We start from the raw sequence: 17,875 nt of genomic DNA, 5'->3' as shown, positions 1-17,875 counted from the left end.
AGGTGCCTCGGCACTCTACTGCAAAGGAATCTCCCAGTGCATTAGCAGAAACGAGGGAGACAACACTGCAGGGGCCCCAGGCAGATAAACACCCTGCAGCACCCATCTAAAAGGAGCTGAAGAAAGCTAAAGGAAAGGAAAAGCAGGCAACCTAGAATTGCCTGAAAGTTCCAGCCTTGCTGATTCCAGCCCAACACAGGTAAGCTGCCAGAATCCTACAGCCTCCAATTGCCAGCATAAGAGGCCCCAGCACACAAAGCCAGTGACCAAGACCTAGGCTCCCAACACAAGAAGCTTGGGTCAGTACCCTCTGTTCCCCAGCAGGAGAGCTCAATCTCTTTAAAGGCCAGGGAATAAAGAAACACCATGAGTAAAAAGAAACGTACCATAGATTCATATTATGAGAAGAGTGAAGATCAAGACAGAAATTCTGAAGAGGACAACATTGTCAACAAACCCACATCTGCAACAACAAAAGGGAATATGAACTGGTCTGAAGCCCAAAAAGCCTTCTTAGAAGAGCTCAAGAAGGATTTTAATAGTCAAATGAGAGAGGTAGAAGAGTCCTTCAAAAATACAATTGGCCAATTGGAAAAAAAATACACTGAAGAAAACAAGTCCCTAAAAAACACAATTGGCCAATTGAAGAAGGAAGGACAAAAACTAACAGAAGAGTATACTGAAGAAAACAAGTCCCTAAAAAACACAATTGGCCAGTTGAAGAAGGAAGTACAAAAACTAACAGAAGAAAACAATCTGTTAAAAACTAGAATTGGACAAATGGAAACTAATGTCTCTATGAGAGAGCAAGAATCAGTCAAACAGAAACAAAAAAATGAAAAAATAGATGAAAATGTAAAATACCTCATCAGTAAAACAACCACCTGGAAAATCATCAGGAGAGACAATTTAAAAATTATTGGACTACCTGAAAATCATGATGAAAAAAAGAGCCTGGACAGTATCTTTCAGGAAATCATAAAGGAAAACTGCCCGAAGTCCTAGAACCAGAAGGGAAAATAACCATAGAAAGAATCCACGGATCACCACTTGAAAGAGATCCCAGATTGACAATGCAAAGGAATATAATAGCAAAATTCCAAAATTACCAGATGAAAGAGAAGGTGCTGCAAGCAGCCAGAAAGAAACAATTTAAATATCATGGAACCACAGTCAGGATTACACAGGACCTTGCAGCTTCTACATTAAAAGACCACAGGGTGTGGAACATGATACTCCATAAGGCAAAGGAGCTTGGAATGCAGCCAAGGATCAATTACCCAGCAAAAATGAGCATCATTTTTCAAGGGAGGAGGTGGATATTCAATGAAATAGGAGACTTCCAAACTTTCCTAATAAAAAGACCAGAGCTCAACAAAAAATTTGATCTTCAAGTACAGGACTCAAGAAGGACTTAAAAAGGTAAATGGGACAGAAGATACAATATGTGTTAATAAGGGGGGCTGTTTAAACCCCTACAAGGGAATATGAGACTTGCAACCCTTGAGAACTGTATTGTTATTACACCTTGTTAAAGGAGTATACATAAAGAGGGTGGATATTAGTTGACTTTGATGTAATGATTAAAAAAAAAATCTAATCAAGTGGGTTAAATGGATCCAAATAAGTGGATCAATCTGATCTTAGAAAATGTACTGAGAAAGGAGGAGGCAGACAAGGGTAAATTACATTACAGGAAAAGACACAAAATACTATTAGAGCACAGAGAAAGGGGGGGAGCATTGTTTGAACCTTACTCTCATCAGATTTGGCTCAAGAAGGGCATAATATAATCAGTTAGGTATAGAAATCTAACTTGCCCTATAGGCAGTAGGAGGGAAAAGGGGAAAGAAAAGGGAGGGGGAAAGAAAAGGGAGGGGGGAAAGAAGGGAGGGAAGAAGCAGTAAGAGTAAAGGGGAAGAAAAGGGAAAGGGATAATAAAAGGGGGAGGACTGAAGGAGGCGTGGTCAAAAGCAAAACACTAGTGAAGGGGGAAAGGAAAAAGGAGAAAGAAAAGCATAAATGGGGGAAAGGATGGAGAAAAAGACACAGATAGTAATCATAACTGTGAATGTGAATGGGATGAACTCTCCCATAAAACGAGAACGGATTGCAGAATGGATTAAAAACCATAATCCTACAATATGTTGTTTACAAGAAACACATTTGAAAAAGAGTGACACATACAGGGTAAAGGTAAAAGGCTGGAGCAGAATATATTATGCTCAGCTGAAGTAAAAAAGCAGGGGTAGCAATCCTGATCTCAGACAAAGCAAAAGCAAAAATAATCTAATCAAAAGAGATAAGGAAGGAAACTACATCCTGCTAAAAGGCACCATAGACAATGAAGTAATATCATTACTAAACATATATGCACCAAATGGTATAGCATCCAAATTCTTACAGAAGTTCAGGGAGTTACAGGAAGAAATAGACAGCAAAACTATACTAGTGGGGGACCTGAACCTCCCTCTCTGCACTAGATAAGTCTAACCACAAAATAAACAAGAAAGAAGTTAAGGAGGTGAATAGAACATTAGAAAAGTTAGGTATGATAGACCTCTGGAGAAAACTGAATGGGGATAGAAAGGAATATACTTTTTTCTCGCAGTACATGGCACATACACAAAAATTGACCATGTACTAGGGCATAAAAACCTCACAATCCAATGCAGAAAGGCAGAAATATTAAATGCATCCTTTTCAGATCATGATGCAATAAAAATTATATGTAATAAAGGGCCATGGAAAGATAGACTAAAAAATAATTGGAAACTAAATAATCTAATCCTAAAAAATGATTGGGTCAAACAACAAATCATAGAAACAATCAATAATTTCATTCAAGAGAATGACAATAATGAGACAACATACCAAAACCTATGGGATGCAGTGAAAGCAGTTCTTAGGGGAAGTTTTATATCTCTAAATGCTTACATAAATAAAATAGAAAAAGAGGAGATTAATGAATTGGGCATACAACTAAAAAAACTAGAAAAAGAACAAATTAAAAATCCTCAACTAAACACCAAATTAGAAATATTGAAAACCAAAGGAAAAATTAATAAAATTGAAATTAAGAAAACTATTGAACTAATAAATAAAACTAAGAGCTGGTTTTATGAAAAAACCAATAAAATAGATAAGCCTTTGGTTAATTTAATTAAAAAAAGAAAGAAGAAAACCAAATTACTAGTATCAAGAATGAAAAGGGCAAGCTACCACCAAGGAAGAGGAAATTAAAACAATAATTAGGAATTATTTTGCCCAACTATATGCCAACAAATTTGACAATCTTAGTGAAATGGATACATATTTACAAAAATATAAATTGCCCAGATTAACCGAAGAGGAAGTAAAATACTTAAATAACCCCATCTCAGAAAAAGAAATTGAACAAGCCATTGATGAACTCCCTAGGAAAAAATCTCCAGGGCCAGATGGATTTACATGCAATTCTATCAAACATTTAAAGAACAATTAATTCCAATACTATATAGACTATTTGGGAAAATAGGTGAAGAAGGAGTCTTACCAAATTCTTTTTATGATACAAATATGGTGTTGATACCTAAACCAGGAAGAGTCAAAATAGAGAAAGAAAATTATAGACCAATTTCTCTAATGAATATAGATGCAAAAATTTTAAACAAAATACTAGCAAATAGATTGCAGCAACTTATCACAAGAATAATACACTATGACCAGGTAGGATTTATACCAGGAATGCAGGGTTGGTTCAATATTAGGAAAACTATCAGCATCATTGAGCATATCAACACAAAACCAACAGAAACCACATGATCATCTCAATAGATGCAGAAAAAGCTTTTGATAAAATACAACACCCATTCCTATTAAAAACACTAGAAAGCATAGGTATAAATGGAGTCTTCCTTAAAATAATAAATAGCATATATCTAAAACCTTCAGCAAGCATTATATGTAATGGGGACAGGCTAGAAGCATTTCCAATAAGATCGGGGTGAAACAAGGATGTCCATTATCACCACTGTTATTCAATATTGTACTGGAAACCTTAGCTTTAGCAATAAGAGAAGAAAAAGAAATTGAAGGCATTAGAATAGGCAAAGAAAACAAAGCTATCACTCTTTGCAGATGACATGATGATATACTTAGAGAATCCTAGAGAATCAAGTAAAAATCTACTTGAAATTATAAACAATTTTAGCAAAGTTACAGGCTATAAAATAAACCCACATAAATCATCAGCATTTCTATATATTACCAACAAAGCCCAACAGCAAGAGATAGAAAGAGAAATCCCATTTAAACTTACTGTAGACATTATAAAATATTTAGGAGTCTACCTCCCGAAACAAACCCAGGAACTCTATGAACACAATTACAAAACACTTTTCACACAAATAAAATCAGATCTAAATAATAGGAAAAACATCAGTTGCTCATGGGTAGGCCAGCTAATATAATAAAAATGACAATCCTACCTAAGCTAATTTACTTATTCAGTGCCATACCAATCAAACTACCAAAAATTATTTTATAGAGTTAGAAAAAATAATAACAAGATTCATTTGGAAAAACAAAAGGTCCAGAATATCAAAGGAACTAATGAAAAGAAATGCAGGGGAAGGTGGCCTAGCAATTCCAGATCTTAAATTGTATTATAAAGCAGCAATCATCAAAACTGCTTGGTACTGGCTAAGAAATAGGGAGGTGGATCAATGGAATAGGTCAAATTTGCAAGACACAGTAGTCAATGACTATAGTAATATATTACTTGATAAACCCAAAGACCCCAGCTTCTGGGATAAGAACCCACTCTGAAAAAAACTGCTGGGAAAACTGGAAAAGAGTATGGCAGAAACTGGGCATAGACCCAAATCTCACACCATATACCAAAATGAAGTCAAAATGGGTTCATGACTTAGATATAAAGGCTGATACCATAAGTAAACTGGGAGAACAAGGAATAGTTTACCTATCAGATCTATGGAGAACAGAAGAATTCATGACCAAACAGGAGATAGAGAACATTATGAAAAGCAAAATGGATAATTTTGATTACATTAAATTGAAAAGTTTTTGCACAAACAAAGCCAATGCAACTAAGATTAGAAGGAAGGTAGAAAACTGGGAAAGAATTTTTACAACCAGTCCTTCTGATAAGGGCCTCATTTCTAAAATATATAGAGAATTAAGACAAATTTATAAGAACACAAGCCATTCCCCAATTGATAAATGGTCAAAGGATATGAACAGTCAGATGAAGAAATTAAAGCCATCTATAGTCATATGAAAAAATGCTCTAAATCATTATTGATTAGAGAAATGCAAATGAAAACAACTCTGAGGTACCACATCGCACCTATCAGATTGGCCAGCATGACAAAACAGGAAAATGACAAATGTTGGAGAAGATGTGGGAAAATTGGAACACTAATACATTGTTGGTGGAGTTGTGAAATGATCCAACCATTTTGGAGAACAATTTGGAACTATGCCCAAAGGGCTACAAAAATGTGTGTACCCTTTTATACTTTTATACTGTCCTTGGGGACAAGCTGAAGAGATGTGGTCTAGAATAAACAACTGGTATAATTGGATAGATTCTAAACTGCCTGAAGCAACTAAAAAGAATAGTCCATGACAACTGGATGACAACTTTTAAGCCCTTCAAAGCCTGGCCCCTTCTGACCTTTATTCCCCTCTTCTTAATCTGAGGTCCAGCTGACAATGGACTATGACCTACACTGGACAACGGAATGTAACCTATAATCGTGCTATTTTTAATCTGAATGTGTAGTCATGTCCATATCCCAAACAACTAGATAAATCAGTGTTCAGCCTTGTCCTCTCGCTGTCTGCACAGTCACATGAAAGATCAAATCCCTTGAACAGAACATTATTTCTTAATAATATGGGAATAATTAGAGAAAGGGAAAAGAAGTTTGTGAAACAAAGGTACAAACACAATGTTAATCATTATCCCATAGACCAAGTCTCGAATACATCTAAGCTACTATAATAAAATGTGTGTTTAAGATCTGAGCTATTCGGCCTGAAATACTCCTTTCCATACATTAAACAACTTAGTAAATAATATTAGGCCTAGTCATTGGCCTGTCACTAGATATATATCTGTATGAAATAAGGTCTTTAAATGTTTCGAAGTAATGAAAAATAATTCTGTACTGCTACAACTGATTAAGGGACTTAGCTGTTATTCCACTAATTACTGAAACTAAATCAGAAACATCTTTGATTTGGGAAAAAGAATTTCAGTGCAATCACTTTCTTACAGGAAGTAACTTATGGAACAAAAGTACAAACATGTCTTCTTATAAAAACTTATTGATACGCACTGTTTTATTAAGCATCTACCATGTGGCAGATACTGTCTGTGCTAAGCCCTGGGGATACAAAGAAAAGTAAAAAATAAAATAAAATAAAATAAAATAAAATAAAATAAAACAAAACAGTTCTTGCTCTCAAGGACCTCAGTCTAATGAGGAAAGCAACATGCAAACAGCTATCTACGAGATAAAGAATGAACTGATGATAATCTCAGAAGAAAGACACTAAGATTAAGGAAGACTGGGAAAGGCTTCTTGTGGGAGGCAGGAGTTCAGCTGGGACTTGAAAGAAACCAAGGACACTAGGAGACAAGAGATGAGAAACGAGAGGCTGACCAAGGGGTACAGCTAGAGAAAAGACTCGGAGTCAGGGGGAACGTCCTGGGATCCAGAAACAACAAGGAGGCCACTGTCAGCTGGACCATTGATTATGAAGCAGGGAATAAAGTGTAACAAGGTCTCAAGCTAGGAAGGACTTTAAAAGTTGACATCCAATAATTATGGATTATTCTTTTTAGTATCTTCAGTTAGCTTAGAATCTGCCCAATTATACTTTTACAATATATAATCATATATTATACAATTACACTCGTCAAATATTTCCCCATATCTGCTGACGTAGTACCCCTGCCATGAAAGTGAATGCTGTGTAAAAATGTCTCTCCCATAAAGCTGGGGTGACAATAGTGATTGAGCCCCTTGACTTAACAATAATTTACACATTCTCTGAGCACTTGAAGGTTTGCAAGTGTTTTCTACCATAGCCCAATGAGGTCATATATTTTACACATGAGGAGACTGAAGTTGGGAGGACGTCTGGAGCGGAAGCCCAGGGGAATGCGGCTCCCGTACAGACGAGGCCATAAGGTTTGCACAGATGCTCTGAAGATTATGAGTTGGGGCCTTCAGGGTATCATCTAGTCCTCACAATCATCCCTCCTTCCTTGACCCCATTTGAAAGCTGTGGACACTTGAGGCCCACAGCAGCAAGGTCACGGGGTTCCTAAAGTCACAGCTCCAGCACTTGAATTTAGGGGTGCTCTTTTGCTAAGCCCTTTCTTCTTAAGGCTTCCCATGTGGTCAAAGTCCCCGGCTCCTCCCAAACTCACCGAGGCCCAATATCAGCAAGCAGCCTACTGAGCCTTGCAAGCAGGGCCACAAGATAGAACATGGTGCACCGGCCTCCTCTCAGCTGCTGACTTAGCCTAAGCAAACCGCCCAACCAATCAACCCTTTCAAAGCTAAAGCTAGCAGGCTTGCGTGCGCCGGCTGGAAGTACGAAGCGGCAGGGGAAGGTAGGTGGGAGCAGGCGGAAGTGCTAGGGGGCATGGCCAGAAGGCCGCCGCCTGGAAGTGCTGGGGAGCATGTTGAAAATGAGGGCTGGAATAAAGGTGAGGGAAAGTCCTGGAGGTGGCCCAGACTGCAGGAGAAAAGTGGATGGCAGGAGCCAACCGAGCCACCTGCCCCATGCTTCCTCGCCTCTTCAATAGCTGCTGGTCTTTGGCCTAATTTTTCTCTGGACACTCCCAGCCCAAGTTTGGGGAGGCATTGGGCCCTTGCTTCTCCCGACCCTTCTTTGCCGGATGTGTCTTTGCAGCGTGTCTGGCTCTCCCGCATCTGTATCCCTTCGCCCCAGCCCCACCCCACCCCCCTTCCTGGCAAAGTATAGGCACAGTGGGGGATTTTGCTGGTTTTGTTCCACCGTGAGCACCCTGGGTTTCGTAAGGTTTCAGATTCCAGCACCTAGTATGTGCCAGACTATGCTAGCTGCTGAGATTACAAAGCCAAAAATGTAAAAGCTTCTACATTCAGAGAGATTATGATCCATCAGTGTATTAAACATGCATTGATGGGGTGCTTGGACTGAGACCTGCATGAGTGTTTTCTCAACTCCTGATGGGGGCTTCCTGGCTCCTTTCTTTGCTAAGCCCCTTACTTAGTCTGTTCTTGGTCACTTTTCTTTTACTCCTGTTTGGTTTGCTTAAACCTCCTTGCCAGATTTATTTCCTCTAGGCCATCAACTTCCAAATGACTGCTCAGGGGCTATACCTACTTTTGCTGGAGTAGAAGCTCCCCAACCCCCAACCCACTGGCCCTGGCAGCCAGGTTCCAAAGTCTGGACCCTTGGATGGGACCTGTGTGAGGGAGAGACAGCTCTTGGCCACTTGCCAGCAGGAAGCAGTTTCAGAGACCTTTGCCCCTTGCCCCAAAAGATTTTGTGTCCCATTTGTTTGAGGGGAGAATAATGGGGTGCTTGGGCCCAGCCATAAGATCATGTCTCTGGAAGCTTCCCAATTTCTCAGTAGGCCCCTATCCTATGACAGAACACACTCTCTTGTTGGAGAACACATTCTCTTATCAGAACAGATATAGGGATGTCTGGCCCAAGGAATGTCTCTGGCTGGCCCAGGGACCCTCTTGGTACCAGATACCCAAGGTCCATGCCTCTGACAACTAAACAAAAAACTTTTCTCCCTCAGTGTCTGCTAGCAGCAAGTACATCTCAGCAGACTGCCTGCATTTTCCCATCCATAGCTCCCAAGGACACCTGGACACCTAGATTACTTAATTAGCATCCTTGGCATTCCTTTCCCTTGTTTCTTTTACATATAAGCCCCAGCACCATCCTCACTAGCTTGCAAGTTCCCCAAAGAAACTTTACTCAATAGTATTAACATTACAACAAACTGCCATTTGACTGGCAGACAGCTTGAGTGTGTGAATTCATTCTAGGCAACTGTGCCTTGGCATTCTCAGGGTCCCAGCACCCCTAAACTTGTGTTAGCACCTCCAAACCTTGTCATCAGTATTGACAATAAATACAAAGTGGTTTGGGGTTGGGGGATTTAACACATTTAGATTGGGAAAGGTCTAAAGTGAAGATGGAGTGCATTCCAGGCATAGGGGTCAGTCTGTGCAAAGACCCTAGGGATAAAAAATGACCTGTCCACTGTTGGTTTGCTGTTGATGAAGACAGCTGGCACCTTTGGCACAGGAGTTGCTTCCCTAGATGATAACTATGAGGGTTGGCTGGAAGCAAGACTGTAGTTTGAGGGGTGCTGCAACTCCCAGGGTTTCTGTGTCTATCTGCCTATTGATGACTATTAGACATTGGTTGTTGCTGGTGGTTATGAGGAAGGTGAGCCCTTTCTCCACAATTTCTCCCCTCAATGATGGTTATGGAGGTTGGGAAAGAAGCTGGTCTGGTGGTTTGGGAGACACTACCATTCCTAAGGCTGAAGCTCAGACTCACAGGCTGTCTCTATCAAGGTCTGAAGGGAGATAGATGTTGGTCAAGGTGGCAATGGTAGTCTGTAAAATATGTTATATGAAATAGAAAAGTCTGAGATATAAAACTTCTGAGTATAATGATTGCTAGCATTTGCAATCAAATCTGGTCTACTGACTTCTCAGAGGTCAAACACAAAGAAATTATATACAGAGCTTATTCTTATAACAGAAAAAGAGAAATTAAAATTACAGCAATCTTAGGAAACTTATTTTGAACATAATTCAATTGAACAAGGCAGGTCATCTGTCTAGTTTTACTTTTCCAAGGCCTAGCTCAAACTGGTACAGTTGTAATGTTGTCATCCTTTGGAGTGTGGGCTTGTAGGGGGCTTAATTGGACATGTCTAGGGTGGAACAACTATTAAATCTGATACTCTTTTGGATTAGGGCCTGTCTATAGACCTGTTTGTCAAAATGAGATTGCCTTATAAATCTTTATCCTGTAGCTGTAGCTTTACTTTTTCAGGGGCTTTTAGATTGACAGTTTCAGCTATGAAAAAGGGGGTCTTCAGAGAATTCAGGAAAAGGGGAACTAAGGCTGGAAAGAGGAACTTAACCTTTAGCAAAGAGTCCTATAATGTCTAAATTAATCCTATGATTATTTTTCCTACAAAGATATATTTCTCACTCTAACTTACCTGTTATCAAAGTTTATCTGCTCACTAAATCTATAAAGGTAACTTAAGCTTAAGGGAATGTCAAAATATTTTTGAGATACACTGTTGCCTGGAGCTAAGGCCCAGCAAGCAGGCTGTGCCCTGACCTTAGCATAACAATAATTCTTTGTGCTCAGGATGATATCAATCTCTGGCAAAATATATTGTTTGGACCAGCACTAGGTGTTCATGGAGGGATTTAGCTCCCCTTGTTTTGCAGGTCCATCCATCACATGTTCACAATCCCTGTTCCTTGTAACTGCCAGGTACTACACTCTGGTTCCCATCACAGCACTCTGGTTCTGTATCCTGCAGAGTAATCATGACCCCCAAGACTTGAGATAATGACTGTTCCCACAGGACCCAAGGACACCCGTATTGATCCAAGAAATGCCAAACATGAAAACTGTCTCAAGACCTAAGAATAATTGTGTTGTGGGCCAACCCCTTTAATATATATGTGACCCAAGCCTCAGCAGCATTAGGCCCTCCTTCTTAGGAGGGGGGCTTCTGCCTGCAAGTCTCATTTTCCTCACTCTGAAATTAATTAAACTTCTGTTTGTGTCCTGACTCGCCTGTCTAACCTGCTCTGTTTCAATTCCTGCTACCCACAGGTTATAGGCCGGTTTCAGTCCAGTTGACAAGAATGTCAATGCTAGTTTAGCTTAGCTGTTAGAGTTGGCTCTTCCTATGGGAGGAAAACATAATCCTACAATCAAACTAAAATAAATTAATGAATACTAACTGATTTAGAGGTCATTCTTTTCAAGTTTGACTTGCCAGCAAATGTTCCCTCCCGTCTCTTCCTCAGATTGACTTGCTGCTTTAATTAGCCTGTCTTGCGTGCCATGTGTGGAAGTTGGTTAACAGTTGGTAAGAATGGCTGGTCTCTTCACAGGAGTTTCTTCCCCAGATGACAGTTGCAATGGCTGAGCTGGAAGAAGGATCAATGTTCTGGGGAATGCTGCTAGTAATAGGGGAGACAACATGCAAATAGCTATGTGCAAAAAAGGCTATATACAGGTAAATTGGTGATATCAGAAGGTGCTAAAATCAATGAGGCCTGGTAAATACTTCTTGCAGAAGTTGGGACTTTAGCTAAGACTTGAGGAAGCTAGGGAAACTAAGGATAAGATGCAGAAGGAGAGGGTTCCAGACATGGGAACGGCTAAGGAAAATGCCAGAATCAGAAGATGAATTGTTGTGTTCAAGGAACAGCAAGGAGGCTGGTATCACTGGATCACAAAGTATGTTAGGGGTTGGAGGGATTTAAAGTACAAGAAGACCAGAAAGGTAGGAAGGGGTCAGGTTATAGAGGGCTTTAAAAAAGAAACAAAATTTTATATTTGATTATGACAATGATAGGGAGCCACTAGAGTTGATTGAATAGAAGATTTGAGCTTTAGGAAGATTGATTTGATAACTAAGTGAAGGGTGCTAGAGTGAGCAAAGATTTGATGCAGGTAGCGCAACCTGCAGACTATTGAAACAGTCCGTGCATTTTCTCTGGCTGTCCTCCATGCCTGTAATGCTCTCCCTCCTCATCTCTGCCTACTGGCTTCTGTGTCTTCCTTTAAGTCCCCACTAAAATCACACTTGCTACAGATAGCCTTTCCCAATTCCTCTTAATTCTAGTGCCTTCTGGCTTATAATTATTTCCTGTTTATCCTGGACATAGTTTGTACCTATTTGTTTTCTCCCCCATTAGACTATGAACTCCTTTAGGGCAGAGACTGTCTTTTGCCTCTTTTTGTTTTCCCCAGCACTCAGCACAATTCATGGACATAGCAGGTCTTAAAAAATATTTATTGACTGACTCCATATGTGAGATGAGGAGAACCAGGGTAGTAGCAGCGGTCTGGAGAAAAGAGAGTGTATACAAGACAGGGTGTAGTGTGACAGAGGATGACAAGTCAAGAATGACAGGTCACAAACCTGGATGATTGGGAGGACAGTGGTACCCTTAGATAGTAACATCATAGTTAGGATGAGGTGAGGGCTTAGAAAAATAATGAGTTCAATTTTGGACATATTGAGTCTCATATTGAGGCATCCACTTTGAGATATCTAATAAGCAGTTGGAGATGCAAGACTTGAGATCAGTGGAGAGGTTAGAACTAGACAAACAGACCTGAGATTCACTTGCATTGTGATGATAGTTAAATCCATGGGAGATGATGAGATCATCAAGTAAAATAAATATAGAGGGAGAAGAGAAAAGGGCTCACAACCTCAGGGGACACCCACAGTTAGCAGGTGTGATCTGGATGAAGATCTAGCAAAGAATGAGAAAATCAGGCAGAAGAACCAGTAGAGAGCAGGGTCATGAAAACCCAGAGATAAGAAAGTTTCAAAGAGAAGAGGATGATCAATAATGCCAAAGGCTAAGAGGTCAAGAAGGTTGTGGATTGAGGAAAAAGCATTTGTGTATATAAGTGTATGTGTGTGTATATGTATAGATGTTTGCATATATGTGTGTATGTATGTGTTTATATATGTGCATACATATACATACATACATACACACCTATAAATGTATCTGTGCTTAATTGTAGCCTTCTTAACAGAAAGGGGGAGGAAGGGAGGGAAAATAACAAAATACAAAGTACACATGAGAGAGCAAAAGAAAACTTACAAAGAAGCAAAGAAAAGAGGGACAGCTCACAATTCAATGTGTAGTATTTACAATATAGGTTTTCTTAAAATGGAAATTTATTGCTGTATGTTTTAAATTCTCCCTTACATTCTGCTATGTACATGGAAATGCTTTTTTTTCTTTTCTTATTTTGTATTTAAATTTATAATGTTTCTTTTCCTTTTCTTATTGTGTATTTAAGTTTAAAATAAAATAAGAAAAAAGAAAGAAAATAGCATGCAATGTAAAATTGCTAGCATATTATTTTCCTTCCCAAGGGATGGGGAAGGGACAGGAGATAGAGAGAGACAGAGACAGAGAGAGAATTCGGAACTCAAAAAAAAATTTAATGAATGTAAAATTATATGTATATGTGTATGTATATATATATATATGTATATATATACACACACACACATATATATATATTTCATATATAGGGGAAATATTTAACAAAATAAACTTTAAAAGTTTTAACCAAAATAACATATATGATATATTATATACTTTTTTCAAGTTCATGGTGTGAAATGGAGATTCACGGTTTCATATTTTACAAGAAACACATTTAAGAATGAGAGATACACACGGAATTAAAATAGAGGGTTAGAGTAGAAGTTATTATGCCCCATTTAAAATATACCCACCTAATTTAGACTAATTTAGACTAGACAGTATAAAATACCTAAGAGTACACCAGCCAAAACAAACCCAGGAACTACATAAACAAAATTATTTAAAAAAAATTTATACAAATAAAATCAGATGTAAATAATTGGAGAAATATTAATTGTTCATGGGTATGCAGGATCAATATAATAAAAATGACAGTTTTACCTAGACTAATTTATATATTCAAAGCCATCCCAATTGAATTACCAAAAAATTATTTTACTTAATTAGAAAACATAATAACAAAATTCACTTGGAAGAACAAAAAGTCAAAGAATATCAGATGAAAAAAAATATAAAGGAAAGAGGCTTAGCAGCACCCAATCTTAAACTATGTTATAAAGCAGTAATTATGAAAACTATCTGGTACTGGCTAGGGTAACTCAATGTAACAGAATATACATGAAAAGGTAGATTAATGGAACAAAGTAGAAATACAATTTACGGCAGCAAATAAATATCATAACCTTATATCTGACAAGTGGAAAGACTTAAAAGTTTGGGATAAGAGTTGTTTGGTTAAAAAAATATTTAGGAAAACTGGAAAACAGTATAGCAGAAACTGGGCATAGACCAATATCTTACACCATTAACCAAGATCAGCTCAAAAGGCACATATGACCTAGATATAAAGAGAGAGATTACAAGAAAATTAGAAGAACATGAAACAAATTACTTATCAGACTTATGGATAGACAAACAATTTATGAATAAACAAGAGATACAGAGCAAAGGTAGGTGTAAATGGATGGTTTTGATTACATTAAATTAAAAAAGTTTTGTATAAATAAAATAAATTTAGCCAAGATCAGAAGGAAAGCAGAAAATTGGGTGGGGTGGGGGGAGAGACTTTATGGACAGTTTCACAGATAAAGGTTGCCCGTCTCAAATATATAAAGAACTTTAGGAGCATGAAGTCGGGGTGGCAGCAGAATGCATGAGGACCAGGCAGGCTTGGGGCCCGAGATCATGGCAGCCTCTCCACCCCTGTCGCAGCAGCTAGAGCATCTGTTGGACCCACAGCCAAGTGAGGCGGATCCCGAGGAGACCACTGCTGCCCGAGTTATTGACAGATTTGATGAGGGTGAAGATGGCGACAGTGACCTCCCTTGTGTAGGAAGTATTAGGAAAAGGGCCTTTGCCTCTCTCTTAGATAGGGACAAACGATATTCAGGCAAGACTACTGTTGGAAAGACTTTGAAAGAAAACCTGTGGGCACAATCTCTATGAGAAGCATCTGACAGAGAAGCATCTGATGAAGAGTGGGAGAACACAAGGAGTTCTGCTGAAGAGCTGGAATCCAGTGATGATGGGAGAAGTGGTTTGGAAGACAAAGGCCAGGGAGAAAAGAGGGACACTCATTCTTCAGGCTTTGGTTTCCAGAGCATCAGTGACTGAAAAATTCACTGAGGGAATGAATTATGTTGGCAGCCATGAGGAAGAGGAGGAAGATGAAGAAAACAGCATGGAAGAGGAAGCTGATGAGGAAGGAGACAGAGAGGAAATTGAGGAGGCTGTGCCTGAAGACAAAAATGAGGATGAGACAGGGAGGACCTTCTCAGGAGGCAAAGTGTCAGAGGAAGTGGAGAAAGGGAGAGCCGTGAAGAACCAAATAGCACAGTGGGACCAACTCTTGGAAAGCAGGATCAAGCTGCAGAAAGCTCTGCTGACAACTAAGCAGCTTCTCCAACCAGATGTTTTTCCTATTTTTAAGGACAAGGGCAGCTCAGAGTTTGCCAATGCCTTGAAAAACAGCCACAAGGCACTTAAAGCATTGCTTAGGTCTTTGGTGGATCTTCAGGAGGAACTGCTTTACCAGTATCCAGACACAAGAGACCTCTTAGATGGAACAAAACCTAAAGAAGAAAGTGAGGAAGAGATCCCTAGTGAGGAGGAAGAGGCCATGGTGGGGGAGTGTCAGCAGAGGAGAGGCCCTCCCAAGAGAAAGCTGGGGATGGATGACTATCCCTGCTTTGTGCCAAAGCCCTTTGCCGATTTCACAGCCTACAGGAACCCTGCTTCAAAAATGGCATTACAAAACCAGATTGGCTTCTGGCAAGCTGGGGAAGGGTTTTGGTGCCTTTGAGTGCTCAGTTTTGACTCAGATTGACCATATTCTGATGGGCAAAGAGAGGTTGCTCTGAAGGACACAGAGGAAGCACTCTGAGTACCGTGTACTTGGCAGAGCTGAGTCAGCAGCTGAGCCCGTTTCCTAGAGTTTGCCAGGGCAGCAGGAAATATTGCCTGAAATTTCACCCAATGCTCACCTGAAAGACTTGGGTGAAGATATCTTTGATGATGATGATTTTTATCACCAGCTCCTCTGAGACCTCATAGAACGGAAGACCAGTTCCTTGGATCCTAATGATTAGGTGGCTATGGGCAGGCAGTGGTTGGCCATCCAGAAGTTACAAAGTAAAATTCACAAGAAAGTTGACAGAAAAGCCAGCAAAGGAAGGAAACTACAGTATCATGTCCTCAGCAAGCTACTGAGCTTCATGGCACTTATTGACAACACTACAATGAATGATGATGCCAGGACAGAGCTTTATTGATAACTCTTTGGCAAAGTCAGCACACCTGCAGAAGGCCCTCAGAATTAGGGTTACCCACCCCACTCAAGGTGGGTGTGTCTGTTCTACTGGAATTGGAGAGACAGCCCTAGAACAAGAAGCTATCTCCTTATGCCAGTGTTGGCTGCTCATCTAGGTAAACAGTTGACACCTCTTGGACACTTGAGGCTGAATTTAGTGGGGGAGCTAGAGCAGTCCCTCAGGAACAAGCATCTCTACTGTGTACCCACTCATAATACCTGTTTGATGCCTCCGGGACGTTAAGAATCCTCACTCTCTTCCTTTTTAAAAGTTTCTTCAGGGCTTTGTGTGGCAAAGAGAGCCATCCCTCGTGTCTTCAATGATCACAGAGAAGTGCTATTTGTTTTGCTGCTTGTAAAAATTTCAAAAGCATCAGCAGTTAGAGGACCCTGTATTCTACTGGAATGTTCAGTAATTGGTTGAGAATTATTCTTTCAGGCAAGAAGCTATTTCAATAGACATTGGGACTGCATTCCATAAGACTGCACTGAAAGAAGACAGCCTGAGCAAAATGCTACTTGTCCTGATCAGAAGTTTTTCATGGCTCTGAGCCACAAGGAGCTCTAGAGAATCCTGATGTCACACCCACCTTTTTTTTGCAGCTCAGAAATATTTGTGGATTTTCAGCTAAATATTGATCTCTTAACATTCTTTTCTTTGTTTTCCTGTAACTGATAGGGATTCTTTCAGAATCCTGTTCCTTTCTCACCACTCATGACACACTTTATTTTTTTTAAGGTAATTGGGGTTAAGTGACTTGCCCAGAGTCACATAGCTAGTAAGTGATAAGTGTTTGGTCTGAGGCCGGATTTAAACTCAGGTCCTCCTGACTTCAGGGCCGGTGCTGTATCCACTGTGCCACCCTACCTGCCCCAATGACACACTTTATTGAGGTTAACACGGGTGTAAACCTATCAGGAGTGGATGATTCTCTTGTTTTTCCAATATAACCCATGAGGGGGATTTATTGGCCTGCTGTGGTCAATCTGTAATGAAGATGATCGTGCATAAGTAATGCATGTATATGAATGGAACAGCACTTGGAGCCAAGTGCTCAGCTTTATCCTTTGCTCTGCCCAAGTCTCTATTTGATGCCTTAGAGTCTAAGAAGAGGCCCTTAGACTAGCTCACAAAGCGTAATTGTCATAAATACAGAGTTGTGGTTTGGGAAATAATATTTTGGTGATGAAAATGTCAAAACAGAGTTACAGATTATTTCTTTCATAGGAATCCTGTGTTCTATTGGCTTTGGTATCCAGTGACCCTTGATACAACAGTGCCCTGAGGCTGGGATCCAAATGCATTCAGACTTCAATGTAATGTGGATCCTAGTTTATTTTTAAACACACACATGTATATATATATATATATATATACATGTGTATGTGTGTGTGTGTATATATGTATGTATGTATGTATATGGATCCTCATTTATTGTTAACACACACACACACACACACACACACACACATATATATATATATATGTTTTGTGTATGTATATATATGTATGTCTTCCGAGCACAGGATGGGGGCAAATAGAAGGGAAGAAGGTTTTCCCACTGTAAACAATTAGTCCTTTTTTCATGATGATCTGTTTTTCCTGCCTTGATATTCACCTCTTGGGTTTGACTGTCAAGGCAACATAAAATTTTCAGTGCTGCTCCATTTCCAGAAAATATCAATCACC

The 17,875-nt window shown here is 39.5% G+C and overlaps 1 pseudogene; it reads left to right on the top strand.

Moving 5' to 3' along the window:
- Positions 1-14,561: 14,561 nt before the first annotated feature.
- On the top strand, positions 14,562-16,195 carry LOC110203766 (protein AATF pseudogene; annotated as a pseudogene).
- Positions 16,196-17,875: the final 1,680 nt, after the last annotated feature.

Source organism: Phascolarctos cinereus, unplaced genomic scaffold (genome assembly GCF_003287225.1).
Source record: "Phascolarctos cinereus isolate Bilbo 61053 unplaced genomic scaffold, phaCin_HiC Scaffold_2;HRSCAF=192, whole genome shotgun sequence".
Lineage (NCBI taxonomy): Eukaryota > Metazoa > Chordata > Mammalia > Diprotodontia > Phascolarctidae > Phascolarctos > Phascolarctos cinereus.
This window is presented reverse-complemented; position numbering and strand designations above follow the sequence as displayed.